Source organism: Poromitra crassiceps (assembly GCF_964638095.1).
Source record: "Poromitra crassiceps genome assembly, chromosome: 2".
NCBI classification, from domain to species: domain Eukaryota; kingdom Metazoa; phylum Chordata; class Actinopteri; order Beryciformes; family Melamphaidae; genus Poromitra; species Poromitra crassiceps.
Window position 1 is genome coordinate 45,101,441 of NC_139624.1, and position 15,125 is coordinate 45,116,565.

A 15,125-nucleotide genomic window follows, 5' to 3' on the forward strand; every position below is an offset into this window, starting at 1 on the left:
AACCACTGATCCACCGTGCTGTCCTTTATTTTTTTAATGTAAAAACTTTATTTAAGTCTTTAAACATTTTCCACAGCATTTTGCACACATCCTCTTGTATGCATCCTGTAAAATAATTAATAAATTCAGTTTGGAATGCATCAAATTGAGGGTTCAGACTTTGGGCCATTTTGTATGTTACATACTTATTAGTCTCGGCTCCCAGACGTTTGGTGAGCTGCGCCACCAAACGTCTGGGAATTTCACTGTCAGAAACTGTCTGTCCGAGCCCGGCGAGAACCGCCAGCAGCAGACACGCCTACATTTATTATTAGAATTTTATTTGGTAGCGTCAATGCCATTTATCATAGTCCTAACACAGAGCATGAAGCTGATATGCTCCAAACAAAATGTATAGCTGTGGTTTATTTTACAATCATTTTTCCTACCCGGAAGTGGTCTGCTTGCTACTGTGTGAAGTCATCAGCAGGCTCTGTAACGTTAGCCTCGGGGGTCGGGTTTATCGCTGGGGGAAAGACCTCTAGCCGCCGGGGCCGGATGAAACACGTCCTATTAACAGGTTATGTTTGTTTCTAAGTGATTAATATGTTTCTCCGCAAATGCGACGATGTTTTGCGAGACACCGGTTCTGCATGAGAACTGCCCCCAGAAAGCAGGCCCGCCCACAACACTCATGATTGGTTCTCCGATGCAAGGCTTCCAACAGCGCCACCTAACGTTATGCAAAGATTTAAATAGTAATATTATCAGTCTTGCAGGAGTGAAACGGATTAAGACTGAGGGCTGAGTCTACATACTTATTGGCTAAGTTTATTAAAGACCCTGGCAAGCAAAATACACCGAGGGAGCACAGAGATGTGGACCAAGGCAGCTCAGCAGGCGAAGTAGTAAACCAAAATTACGAAGGGAGCTCCTTGAATTTTTGAAGAATAGTATTTAATCCCAAAGTAATATATTCGTGTACACAGCAGTGTTACAAACAGAATATATCTTCAAAAGGGTACACGGGCACCAGGGGCGGACTGGGATCATAATTCAGGCCGGGCATTAGATACCAAGCAGGCCAGGCCGATACGGGCCGACGCGCGTGCCGGCGTTCGAAGGGCGCCGGCGGAAAATTTGGGGCGTTTGAAGCTCAATTTGGGCCGTTTGAAGCCCAATTTGGGCCGTTTCAAGCCAGATTTGGGTCGTTTAAAGCCAGATTTGGGCTGTTTGAAGCCCGATTTGGGCCGTTTGAAGCCCAATTTGGGCCGTTTGAAGCCCAATTTGGGCCAAGTCCAATTTTACAATGAGATGCACCCACTTTAAACCTGAATAAAGTAATAAAACCACTAGTAAACCAGTAGGCGGCGCCTGGCCTGCTGTTCAGTGAGTGGCCTGGCCTGGCTTGCAAAAAAAAAAAAAAAAAAAAAATTTTTTTTTTTTTTTTTTTTTTTTTGGCAGGCCAGGCCAGGCCACCGGGCATTTGCCCGACGTGCCCGATTATGCAGTCCGCCACTGACGGGCACACAAAACGCTACGCACGTTTCAACCACACAGGGTCTTCATCAGGCTGGAAATAGCTGAAGCAAAATACACCAAAACCTTCCAACTATGTAATTTAGGGTCTTACAGTATGTGCCTAATTGTAAGCACCAAAAAGTTGTAGACATTAATTTAAACCCAAATCCTAAATATTGGGTTAGGGTTTTCCCTGTTTTTACCGTTCGCTGAAGCTGGGGTTGAAGTGGGCGGTACTTCTGGCCCATTATGTTACAACCTTATCCCGTCATAAAAATGTATCAATCATAAAGAAACTCCGTTGTCTGTCAAACCTGAGATTTAAAAAAGATGCCCCCCTCCTCACTCTGAGACGATAGGTCGGGAGGTGACCTCGAGCTCCAGGGAGACACAAATCGCAATTTTTTAAATGCGTGTTTCAAAAGTCTGATCGCGGAAATTCTTTACATTAAACACATATATGCTCATGTTTTTGTATCTGTTGGTGAGCTATTTTCAATTATTTCTATGACATTTATGGGTCTTGGGGAAAGATCAGACTCAATGCGGAAATCACTGTCTAGCGTCTGCGTCCATATACGGGTTTGGACATGCCATGCAGCATACTCAACTCTCATTGGCTATTGGTGAGCCTGCTGCAGACTGGCTGCAGCCAGCTTGCATCATACGCCCCCACAGTCTCACAGCAGAGGGTAGCCTTGAGAGCATAGAGATTGCAGCTCCTAATTTTACTTGGCAATATAAGATTCTGGTCAAATTTGACTGGGTGGTTAATAACCAATTTTGCTGTGGTGTGAGAAACACAAAGCACATTTATGTTTGGTTTCCAGGGACTTTTAACATGTATAGATACAGTCAGTCTGTGTGGGAACGCCCACAAAATGTTGAAAATGAAAACCCCCCATATATCTTAATGGGATTTCCCCCACCCTGACCACGCCCCCAGCCAGCTACCCCAGCGTCTATGACGAGACATCGACTCAACCTATGGGCTAGAAAAGTCTGCCCATGTAGGCAGCCATGTTACCTGCTTGGAATTTTCAAATTTCAAATTCTATGCCCCTTTGGGTCAAATTTATAATTGAAAATGATTTTTTTTGCTTTGCATGAAGTCCTTGAAAATGTAAAAATAGTGCTTGAAAAAGTACATGAAAGTCCTTGAATTTCATTTTGTAACGTCTGTATGAACCCTGGCTAGTGCTGCGTGCAGCGGCTTCAAATTTGTTATGCATTGTTATTTTAATGCAACTTTAAAAGCTTTATAAAATTACATTAACTTCATAACCCAAACAATGTCAGATCTGGCAAAAATCGTATTTAAGACATTTTATATAAATGCAGTCTAATTTAAGACATTTTAAGGCCTGAAATTCAGGTGATTGGATTTTAGACTTTTTAATGACCCTGGGGAAACCCTGTATGTGTGCTAGGGACGTCACATGACACGCCTCATATGCCGGCCGCCGCCGCCGATGTGTTTTGCACATTAACGTCACTCCACTCGTTAGTGGAAACCATGTCATGTCCTTTACTTTCCTCTTCAGTTATTTTGTTAGGTGTATGGCTTTTTGATGTTGTGAATGTTTAATTCTGTAACAAAACATTTTTTTTACTAGCACTGTCATAATTTTAGATTCGCACCTGCTTTAAACATACCATATTGTGCAAATTGTTTTCCCCCCTTTGCTCTTCTAATAGCTTAGAAAATGTGCAATCTGAAACTCCTGTTTTGCCGTAGTTTCCATAAGTTAAAAAGCGTGTGATTCTACGATCTCTTTTGTTTTGGAGCCTTTAGTGACATCACTGACAATCCAGTGAAGCGGCCAATCAGAGCAGTGGTTCATTAGCATAAAATCAACAGCAGCAGAAAACAGCCTGTTCTTTACAATGGAGACAATGGACGGTGGGAACACACTAGAACAGCTGGATTTTTTTCATTTTCTTAAATTGCAAAAAAATAAAATAAAAAAAGGCGTACGATGTGTAACCTTTAACACTGAAGCTGTATAATCTACATAATCCTTGATGAAGCAGGTTATAGCCAAAATCTGGTATGCACAAAATGTGTTGCTGCTAGTTTGCTTTGACTATAATGCAGATTATTCCATCATGGTAAATGTAGATGAGGCTGGAGACTTGTCTCTCTCTTGGCCTCTGTATCCAAATAATCAGTATGTAGAAGATGTGCTTTCCTTGCTGTATCAATACCTCATATACCTCTGTATGCTGCCATCTTCAGGTCAGATTGCACAGAAAAGTCTTAACATGGCAGAAGTTTTGTTTTCCTCTTTATTTTGAGGAAAATCCAGATACATTAGTTTTATTGCCAAGGGTGAACCGAACCCTCCTGGATGTGACAGGCTTATCCGTTAGATTAGACTGCAGAATATTATTATAATGTGAATTTTAGAAGTGTAAACTTGGACTTGTTGCATGTTTTTATTTTTTTTATATATATACATCACAACATTATGCATGTTTTTGTTTTACATTTGTTTGAAAGCAAACTGATTTGTTTTTAAAATGATTCATTAGCAAGGATTATGACGGTAATGACAATCATTTACTGGCTTAGTACTTTTTTAACCTGTTACATACTATACTGATTTATAATAATGATTTATTTGTGCATGCTGGATTTTTTTTGGAAGCCTCCAGTCACGACATAATTTCAAACCTCTGAGCTTTCAACTCAACATACACTGTTTTAAAAACGGATTATGATCCATCAGTCCCAAGCCCAGGACTCAGCTGTTACTCCTCCTTTGCCTTAAAATGTTCATTTTCTGAGTGTCTTATTTGAACATTTTAAACGGTTTGTACAGGTCACTGTAAGTTGTGCACATTTTAACTGTTTAACTGTTATACATTTGCAGTTTTATATGTAACAGAGTTCTTGCACTGGTCTTGAGAATTATGAAAAATGTAATGCATTTGGTCATTTCCAAGTCCGGAAAAGTGTGGGGAATAGAAAAGAATTCTGGAGAAGTACTGATATATTTCTTCTCGTCACAGACCCTCTGTCACTTCCACATGTGATATTTGTTGAGGGGGGAATCTCCAGGTAGAGAGCGATTTAGCCCGGTTGGTATAGTTTCATATTGATTACCTATATGGTGGCCCACCATAGTCTAATTTGATAATTTTGCTCTCAAAGTGCGATTGATGCATTTAACTTTAAAATAAAATAAAATTTACATTGTCTTTCGGGGGACCATGCCACCGGACGCCCCTAGGGTCTGAGATCCACCCTCCATAGTCTCACTAAATCCTGTGGGAAACACTGAAATATCAAGCTGCTATCAGGGCATCTAATTTTAAACACACGTCAAAATCTTCAAATCCAGTCAAGAAAAATTCACGTCTGGAATTTTGAAAATGGTTATGGGAACAACAGTGATGCATTGCAGGCAAAAGTCCCAACAATCACATTGCAGTAAAGCATAATAAATGGTGTTTTGTTTTCTTTACCCATTTTTACATCAAGATCAGCTCTTGCTGTCTGCTGCAGGTTATGGCTGCACAATAATCACTTGTACTAATACCATGTTGTAATATCATTTTCTATAAACGGTAATCTGCAGAAAATAAACATTTGCAATATTGAAACTTAAAAGGTCTGCTGTAGGTGACTTCAGTCTGTCCAGATGATGTTGCTGTAAGAGGCCAAAGGTGCAGTAAATTATTTTTTCTTCAAATCAAGACATTTTAGATAAGTGCATGCAATTTTGCCTAAAATACAGTTGCAATATGTTGTGTACCATTACTGTATGCCATGATATAAGAACAAACCTTGAAATCAAACTCCGTATGGCACCCATATTTGACTTGTAGATTCTTCCTGAGACTGGAGGATGATTTGCCGGCTTCATATTTTCACCATTTTGACTCCTCAGTTGACTTGTTTGCCTTCATTTTTTATCAATGTTTTGTATAATTTATTTTATCCTGTCAAATACATTGTTACATTTCTGTGTTGAATATTGTGACTCACATGAGTGAGCGAACTCACTGCCTTAGTAGAAAATAAAAAATGATGTGGCTGCCAATTCTGTTCTGTTATTTTTGCCAGTATTCTGTAGAGTCTAGACTCACCACATCGTTTAAAAGGGGGGGGGGGGGGATTTGGGATACATTACTTTAAAGCAGAATGATGAAGAATTAACTTAAAAACAAACAAATCAACCCTCCATATCAGGTAGACTGCACTGACTGACTGATCAATCAAATCCTATTATCAATCTCAACATAAATCACTCAAACACCATGCATACAGTAATCCCTAAATTGTCACATGATCTGACTCTTGTTTGCGTCCACAGAAGAAGCAAAGAGAACCACAAAGTGTTTAAATCCCCCTGGTGAGCTGCAGGTGGCGCCACAGGAACAAAGATATAGAGAAGGAAAAACAGGTAAAACCACTGGTTCTTTCTTCCTGCTTGAATATTTTCAAAACTTCTTCAAAGTCTCCTCGCTGAAGCTCATCATTACACCTAATTAGACATACAGACTTTATTATGAATGGCTTCCTCTCGCAGCAAGAGAGAGCGATCTGGGATTCATCGCGAATTAGCTCGGCTCTCTCAATTAGGAAAGCAACATTTAATCAGCTTCGTCCTCCACTGGGATTTCAGCCTAATTCCATCCGAGGGCCCGTGGCGTGGCAGCATAATTTGTTTTTATTATAATCTGTGGTTGTGAATGGAGCTGAAACGGTTTGCAGCAGAGCTTGTGCTGAGAAAAAATAATAATAATCTCCCCGTACTCCCCTGAGGGCTAATAGAAAGCCACATAATCACAGGAAAGTGCATTCTCAAACGTCTCATGGCTTTTATGCAGCGTTTATAAGACTTATAAATGCTGCACTTATTAAGTGCACTGACTGAAAGGTTTAAAGTTTATAGTGCACTGACTGAAAGGTTTAAAGTGGGAATTATCAACACTGTTAGCAGGCGCTCTGATTGCTTTGCTGAAGATACTGCTTTGATGGACTCAAACCTACATGTAACCTAATGTTAGCCTACTTATTAAGTATGCTAACTAATTACATGTAATTAGTTACACGTTGGCCTAAAAAGTAGGCCTCAAAAGCTACTCCTATACAGTATGAGTATCAGTAGCAGGGGCGTAGGCAGAAATTCAATTATGGGTGGGCCTGGATAAAATTGGGTGGGCCTGGATAAAATTGGTGGGGCAATTGCATGACGAAATTTTGCGCGGGAACCGCGCAAAATTCGTAGATGTCATGAAGTCGTCATACATTAGACTCTGGAGATGTTGTGCCCTCCGTTTTTAACCCTTGTACCCCCCTTATATTTTTTGCCTGTTAAAACCCCTAATCCAGCAGCTGGATATTGATAGTCAATAGTTATTTGTTATATTCATAATAATTATTATAATTATTATTATGATTTTTATATTGATTCTTATCCATTGGTAACTTCATCCCTCATACCTCATATCAACATTTCATGCTTACTCAGAATTTTAACCCCTCAAATGCCAGTTTACTGTACTTACTGTACAATCAAATTTACAGTAGAAAAGACAAAATATGATTTTTTTGCCTTCCCATCAATGCCACCTGGATATCCCCCTGTGGGATTATTTTAGCCTTAGATTTGTTACATTTTTCACGGAGGAATTATTTTGTTACTTATTTCATCTTTTGAGAATTGCAATCCTTATTATCCATCCATATGTTTTGCCTATCTGGCTGCTTGCCAGATATTGATCGATAAACGACGAAACGCGATGGCTTTGTGACACGGAAGTCCACAGGAAGTATCTGGAAGACGACCCGGATGTTGTTCATGAGCGATCTTTGACATCTGGGTGACTGGCCTGTGGTCACATGCTTTCTCCTCCTCAAACGGAGCGGAAAGACAGGCAGACGGCCGCAGTGGCACCTACAGCAGCATTAGCCGAGAAAGAGCCTCGTTTTACGGCATTGGATTCGCTGTGCATCGGTGCTTTGAGCGCACCTCAAACCGGGAGCTCTAGAGAGCTGCTACAACTACAGAACACGACGATATTAGACATCTAGACTCAAATTTCGACGCCGAATCCAGTCATGCGATTGCCGAGTTGCTACGACGAATGAGCGCGGAGATACGGACGTATTTTCAATGAAGGTAAGTTTCAGAAAAAATCATGAAACTGCTAATTTTCGACTGCCAGCTAATTTTCACAAAAAACATAAGCTAGCTTCATTGATCCATCAATCTCGGTCTAAAGGCTTCAAATCAGTAGTTTGCACTGGAAAATCCGGGTTCCCAGGTCATGTGACATGTTGCTATGATGACCACTGTACTGTGTATTTCATGTTAAACTGTATGCAATTGGCTGCTATGCCAGCACTGATCAAATACAGGGGCGGGGCCAAACACAATAGAAGCTACAAATTTGATGTATTGACTCGAGCTGAGAGGTGTAAGATCAGAAAAATAATTATTTTTGGGGAAAGTAGGTGGGAGTCAAAAAAATTTTTTTGTTTTTTTGCTAAATTAACATTCGAGGGAGGGCCACCGCTCGACCCAGCCAAGTCTCGGCCAAGGTGCTGGAAAAATAACTAGAGTTACAAATATAAAAGGAATTTCCGCACACTTGAATCTGTACAGATTTCACATTTTCAAATGTGAAATCTGTACAGATTCAAGTGTGCGGAAATTCCTTTTATATTTGTTGCTAAATTAACATTGAAATCAATGGGAAAAATATGCAATGGATTTTGAATGCTTGTAACTCCACCAAATTGTTCAACCAACTCCAAGGTTAGATATTAAGGTCAAATTTAAAGGTGTTTGGTCCAGGATGCCCGCTGAAAAAAATAAAATAGATTAATTTTGTAAAAATTTCCTGGAGGTCTCAAAAAAGTGGTTTTAATTGTTTTAATACACCGGCTGCTGGATCTTAGGGGTTCTAACGTGATTATAGCACTTACTTTGTGCCAGGAACACTTTTTTAGGGTGGCGGAAGGGTGAATTACCATGATAAATCAAAAAAAAATGATGGGGAAAATTTCAGGCCTGAACTCCCAAAACTTTTTTTTTCACAGAAAAAAACACACACAAAATACACTTTACGATCCAGCTGCTGGACCAGGGGGGTACAAGGGTACAAAACCATTAGCTAGCAAGGCAGCAGCAAGTTTGCCTCTAGAAAACAACCAATTATTATTCTTTTTATTTTTTTTGGGTGGGCCAGGGCAAGAAGTGGGTGGGCCTGTGCCTACCCGGGCCCACCCGTAGAAACGCCCCTGATCAGTAGCTTAAGGCTCATTCACTCCTGTACAAAAGAGTTGGACATAAGGCACGCTGCACCTATACTGCATTACACAATCAGCCTACATTTCTTTTCACCGAATCCTCTGAAACACATTACTCAGTAAATCACCCAGATCTTCAGTGGCGTGCCGTCCATTAGGCGAACTAGGCAAATGCTAAGGGCGCTTGAGCCGTTAGGGGCGCCAGAGAGGGTAAAAAAAAAAAATTACAAATACTTTTTCATGATAATAGGCCTACTATTATTTTACAATAGTAGAAAAAAAATAAGCAGAACAATGTCTTAAGTCTTTAAATAATAGTGAAATCATTTTTCTAATTCTGGCTTTCTGGCTGCCTGGGCTGCAGCACTTTCACCATGGTCCCTAATCCATACCACCCCACCCCCTGCGCGGCCGCGCCCCCTTCTACCTGCTCGGAGCTTTTTCCCAGAGTGGGGGAAGGGAGCTGGAAGGTGGGTGCTGAGGGTGCTGCAGCACCCCCTGGTGGCAAGAAATGGGATTTTCGAAATTGTTGGATTTGGCTGTCTTGTGTTTATACCACCAACAAGATGCATTAAAAAACAGTTTGTGCTTCCCAGCTCTAATCTTATTTCATACGCTCTCTCTTCAAAAGTGTTTGATTTTCATCATAATCTGGTTTTCCATAATAATAATAATAAGTTCAGTGTTTATGCCTGTGTTGCTGTCTGTTGTAGTGTAAAACGACTAAAGGGAGAGCAGGTGCTGAAAGTGAGTGAGAAAAGGAGAAGATACTGAATAATGACATCACAACAGTATAATCCTAATGTTAACTTAAAATTAAATATTCTTCTAAATATGGATGAAAGTCCAAAAAACGTCAAATTTTCTTCGGCGCTGCCCTCGCGGGCAGCACCAAGAGTCCCTTCCTTACAGCACCCCCTACCTAAAAGTACTTCCAGCGCCACTGGGGAAGGGCAATTCTGAGCCTGCACTGCAGTGGTGGAATTAGCTGCGATATAATTTTTATTATTATTATTTTATTTTTTTCTTTGGGGGAGGGGGGGCACCAGCAAAAATCTTGCCTAGGGCAGAGGTTCTCAAATGTTTTTCAGCCAAGGACCCCTTACAAGATAGAAAATATACCGGGGACCCCCTCATTCTGATTTGTGATTTTGGGCTAAGTTTAATTGTTTCCACGGTAACGTGCTTGACTTTTATTTTGATAGGTTTGTTATTAGAATGTAATCCATGAACCATTTTAGATTTAAAGCATAAACTATTTTCGTTGAACTATGAAGATTTTGCAAAAAAAATTTTTTTTTTTTATTACATTACATTTACATTACGTCATTTAGCAGACACTTTTGTTTTGTCCAAAGCGACTTAACATACATTGTACATATGTACAATCAAACACAATTTGTCAACAGTATAGAAAACCACTATGCAACACAATCAATGACAGCCAAGATATTTTGATAGACTAGCACCATGTAGGAAGTAGTTTGAGAAGGAATAATTAACATGTAGCATTTTATTTTTTAATTAAAAAAAAAAAAAAAATTAACTTGAAAACTTTTCGTGGACCCCCTGGCAAAGTGCCACGGACCCCTGGGGGTCCGCGGACCCCCATTTGAGAACCACTGGCCTAGGGCACCAACTTGGTCAGGCACGCCACTGCAGATCTTCACTATGTTATAGCATAGATCTTAACACATTTACTCTTTAAATCACCCAGATCTTCACTATGTTATATCTGAATATGTTTACTCAGTCAATCACCCAGATCTTCACTAGTTATAGCATACAGTAGATCTTAACACATTTACTCAGTAATCACCCAGATCTTCACTATGTTATATAGATCTTAACCCGTTTACTCAGTACTCACCCAGATCTTCACTATGTTTTAGCATAATAGATCTTTAGAGCAAATAGGTCTGCAACTAATGATTATTTTCATTGTCGATTAATCTCTTGATTATTTTCTCAGTTAATCGATTAGTTTGGTCTGAAAATGGTGAAAAATGTGATGTCTTGACGTCTTCAAATGTCTTGTTTTGTCCACACAACCCAAAGATATTCAGTTTTACTGTCATAGAGGAGTAAAGAAACCAGAAAATTCGATTAGCTTTAAGAAGCTAATAGATCTATTATTATTATTATGATTATGATTATTATCAATTTATTGTGATTATTATGGTTATGATTATGCTTATTGTGATTATGCTTATTATGATTATGAATATTATTATGATCACTCTGAATGTGAATTTAAATCAGCCAATCAGCTGCCTGTCTGGCCCATATCCCCCGCCCCCCACCCCTCTACACTGGGAAAATAGACTGGCCAAGGACTCCAGCTTTCCAATATAGACCGTTTTCTCTCTCACTCTTCCTTTTACCCTTCGGTTCCCGATAAAGATCAGCAATCTGGCTGCTGCTCTATTTTTAGTGAAGAGACTACAGTCCTGGGAGGGGAGGAGGGATGTGTGTGTGTGTGTGTGTGTGTGTCGGGGGGGGGGGGGGGGGGGGGTTATGGTAGACAGACTCTGTCTACTATACCTGTATCGGTATTGGACTGTCTTGCTTCCTGTATCGGTCAGTGCTGCGATAAGTCAGCTGTATATTATAGGAGAGGACCGTCTTGACCCGCTATATGAAGTAAAGTCCCCAATACATCTTCTCCAGTGATGAATGGCCCCATTAGTGGGACATTAAAGGGCCGCCGCACCCCAATTTCAAACTCCACCAGTCACTTCGTTTCCACTCGACATGGGAAGCAGCAAACGGCAGGCAGCACATGAATAACGCTGCTACATTACACAGCTTTTTAAGTAGGCCCGTGACCTGAGGAATCTCAGGTCACGGGTGACCTCTTGATCCTTGTGTTCCCCTTGTGTGACTGTGACTTCCGGTGACTTCCGGTTGACTCGGGCGCATGCTCATGCAGCGACCAGCAGCAAGTGTAGTGTTTTATGTTGTTTTTATGTTGTTTTTTACGTCTTCGAGTACTAGCAGTCCATTGTGTTCAAGTTTAAGTATTCCTACAACTGAAGTCTGCTCTGCAACAATCGTTAGTAACGCTGCATTGAATCTTCGGTCTTTCTTGTTCCCAGTATCCTGTGCTAAGCTAACAGAGCTAACACCACGGCTCCTGTTGTACCGATAGCCAGAGGACTTATCTCTACTAACTGTCCTCCTATACCAAGAAACTCCGGTAGAATTCTACCTCTACAGAGCTCGGCTAATCGGGAACCCTTCTACAGAAGCCCGCTGATCCAAGAAATCTCTGCCATCGTCTGCGCCCGTTGGTATTTGGTAGCAGGCTAGCTACCCTACCAGCTAGCAAGCTAGCTTCCCTCACGCTGACACCAGCCGCAAAGCGTCCCGTCTTTCTTCACCGTGGGACCCAGCGGCCTCTCTACAGAGCTCGGCGACACAGGAATTCTCTCTTAGGGGCCTGGGAGGCTCAAGAGCCTGCTGTCCCTGGGAACTCTCTGCTTGGTGACTCTCACTAAGCAGCAAGCATGGATTACTATGCTACGTTTTTGGCGTGGCTGGCGTTTCACCTAGTCTGGAGCCTGGGTTACACGCTTCTGACTCCCGAGCGCCCGGCCAGACTCCAGTATAGCAGGGAGCTACTTTTACAGTGGAACACATACGATCCTCCGGCTGACCTTTCACTTCCCAGCTTTGATGGGCTCCGGTCTACAGGCTCTCCGGACCTCCCCGGGGGACGTGATCGTAGGTCCAGGATTAGGAAGCGGGGGAGAAGTGGCGGCGCTCGTTTGAAGCTGAAAAACCAGCCGCTCTCCCGTATTCCGCTGCCTTCAATCATCTTATCGAACGCTCAATCCCTGCGTAACAAAACTGATGAACTTCAGGCACAGGTCCGACATAATCATGACTTTCGTGATGCCTGTATTTTAGCCTTCACCGAGACTTGGTTGTCTGATAGGGACTCGGACACGGACCTTGAGACTGAAGGCTTCGGGTCTCCTTTCCGGCTGGATAGAGATCCAGTGGCAACAGGCAAGTCCTCTGGAGGCGGGGTATGTTTATATATTAATAAGCGATGGTGCAAATCTGTCATTGTCCGGGAGAAAATCTGTACTGCCGATATAGAGCTGCTCTCTGTGTCACTCCGCCCACCGTATCTGCCTCGTGAGTTTCCCCAGCTGTTTGTGACAATTGTTTATATTCATCCGAAGGCGAATGAGAGCAAAGCCTGTGAAACTATCTATCAAGTTGTACAAAGACTCCAATCCATTTCTCCTGATGCTCCCAATATCATTCTAGGGGACATGAATCACTGCACTCTGAAGAAAACACTCAGAGACTTTCATCAGTATGTCACTTGCCCAACAAGACTCAATAAAACACTGGACTTATGTTATGGCTCCATCAAAGGTGCATACAAATCCATCCCCCTCCCTCCTTTAGGTCTGTCCGATCACAATTGCATCCATCTAATTCCTGTCTATCGTACAGCATTAAAACGTGGTAAGGTGCAGACTATCACTGTTAAAGACTGGAACGATGATGCCTGTTTAACTCTGCAAGGTTGCCTTGACTCCACTGACTGGGAGATGTTTCAAGAATCCTCTGTAGACATTGATGAACTGACTGATGTTGTTAGTAGCTGGTCCCATTATTGTGAAAGCATTGTGATTCCAGATAAAAAGATTAAGATCTTTCCTAATAGTAAGCCCTGGGTGTCTAAGGCCCTTAAAATGCTCCTTAGGCGTAAGAGAAAGGCCTTCAGAGAAGGAAAACTGTCTGAGATGCGCAGCCTGCAGAAGGAGATTAGACAGGAGATATGGAAAAGTAAAAGGAAATACAAGGAGAAAATAGAGTCTCAACTCCGTACAAATAATCTAGGTTCCGCCTGGGACAGTATGAAATGTATTACTGGGCTCAAGGTAGGTAGTAAGAAGAATATACAGTTAAATGGTTTTCAGTCTGATGCTGATATGGCTCAGAGTTTTAATGACTTCTATGGTCGATTTGAGACTCGCGATTTTAGTGAGAAACACTCTGTGTTGAGAGACAGTCTCCTTCTGGCCCCCCCTTTGAACCCCTTCTTCGACGAGCAAAAGGTAATAAGACGTCTCAAAGGGTGCAAACCTAAAAAAAGCCCTGGCCCAGACAACTTAAGCGGGCGTATTTTAAAGGTATGTGCTGAGCAATTAGGTCCCATTTTCAGCCATATTTTTGATCTGTCACTCCGCCAGCAGAGGGTGCCGTCCCTTTGGAAAAAATCCATTCTTGTTCCTGTTGCCAAGTGCACCAATCCAAATTCACTTAATGACTTCCGGCCAGTGGCCCTAACCTCCCTGGTCATGAAACAGTTTGAGAGGCTAGTGAAGGATGAGCTAGTAACAAAAACTGACTCTTTGCTCGATCCACTTCAGTTTGCCTATCGTGCTAATAGAGGCGTGCAGGATGCTACAGCCACCTTACTGAACCTCATATTCAAGCATCTAGAGGGCAGTAAGAATCACGTTAGGCTGCTCTTTGCTGATTTTTCATCAGCATTTAACACCATCCAGCCACACATTCTGGTCGAGAAATTAACCAGCTTTTTCGGTCTGGATAAGTGCCTCGTTGGTTGGATTCTAGACTTTCTAACGAATAGATCTCAGCAGGTGAGGGTCAATGGGATACTGTCCAGTATCTTATTGTCCTCTACTGGCTCGCCCCAAGGCTGTGTTTTATCTGCTTTCTTATATATTCTATACACCAACGACTGTCGCAGCCGTTTCGCCAACAGATTCATCGTCAAGTACGCTGACGATTCTGTCATCGTCAGTCTGCTTGACGATGATGATGTAGGACACGGCCAAGTCATTGACGACTTCGTTTCTTGGTGCGAAAACGCTTCCTTGGAACTCAACGTTTCCAAAACGAAAGAGGTTTGTATTGATTTTCGACGTTCCCCCCCTGTTCCCCAGAGCAGTTTTGTCAACGGTCAGCCTGTCGATATAGTGACAGACTACAAATATCTGGGTACGGTAATTGACAGCAAGCTGAAGTTTGATCTGAATACCGACATGCTGTGTAAGAAAGGTCAGCAGCGCCTTTACTGCCTTAGGAAGCTGGCCAAATTTCAGGTTGATAAAACTCTGATGAAAATGTTCTATAGTGCTTTTGTGGAGTCTGTCATATCATTTTCCATAATCTGCTGGTATGGTAATCTTTGTACTAAAGACAAGAACTCCCTGGGGAGAATAGTGAAGGTGGCTTCAAAAATAGCCGGAACCCAGTTCAGAAGCCTGGACCAGATCTGTAATAAACAGGTGCTGAAGAAAGCTGAGTCCATCCGATCAGATGATGCCCACCCTCTGGGGTTCGAATATGAGCTGCTTCCTTCCGG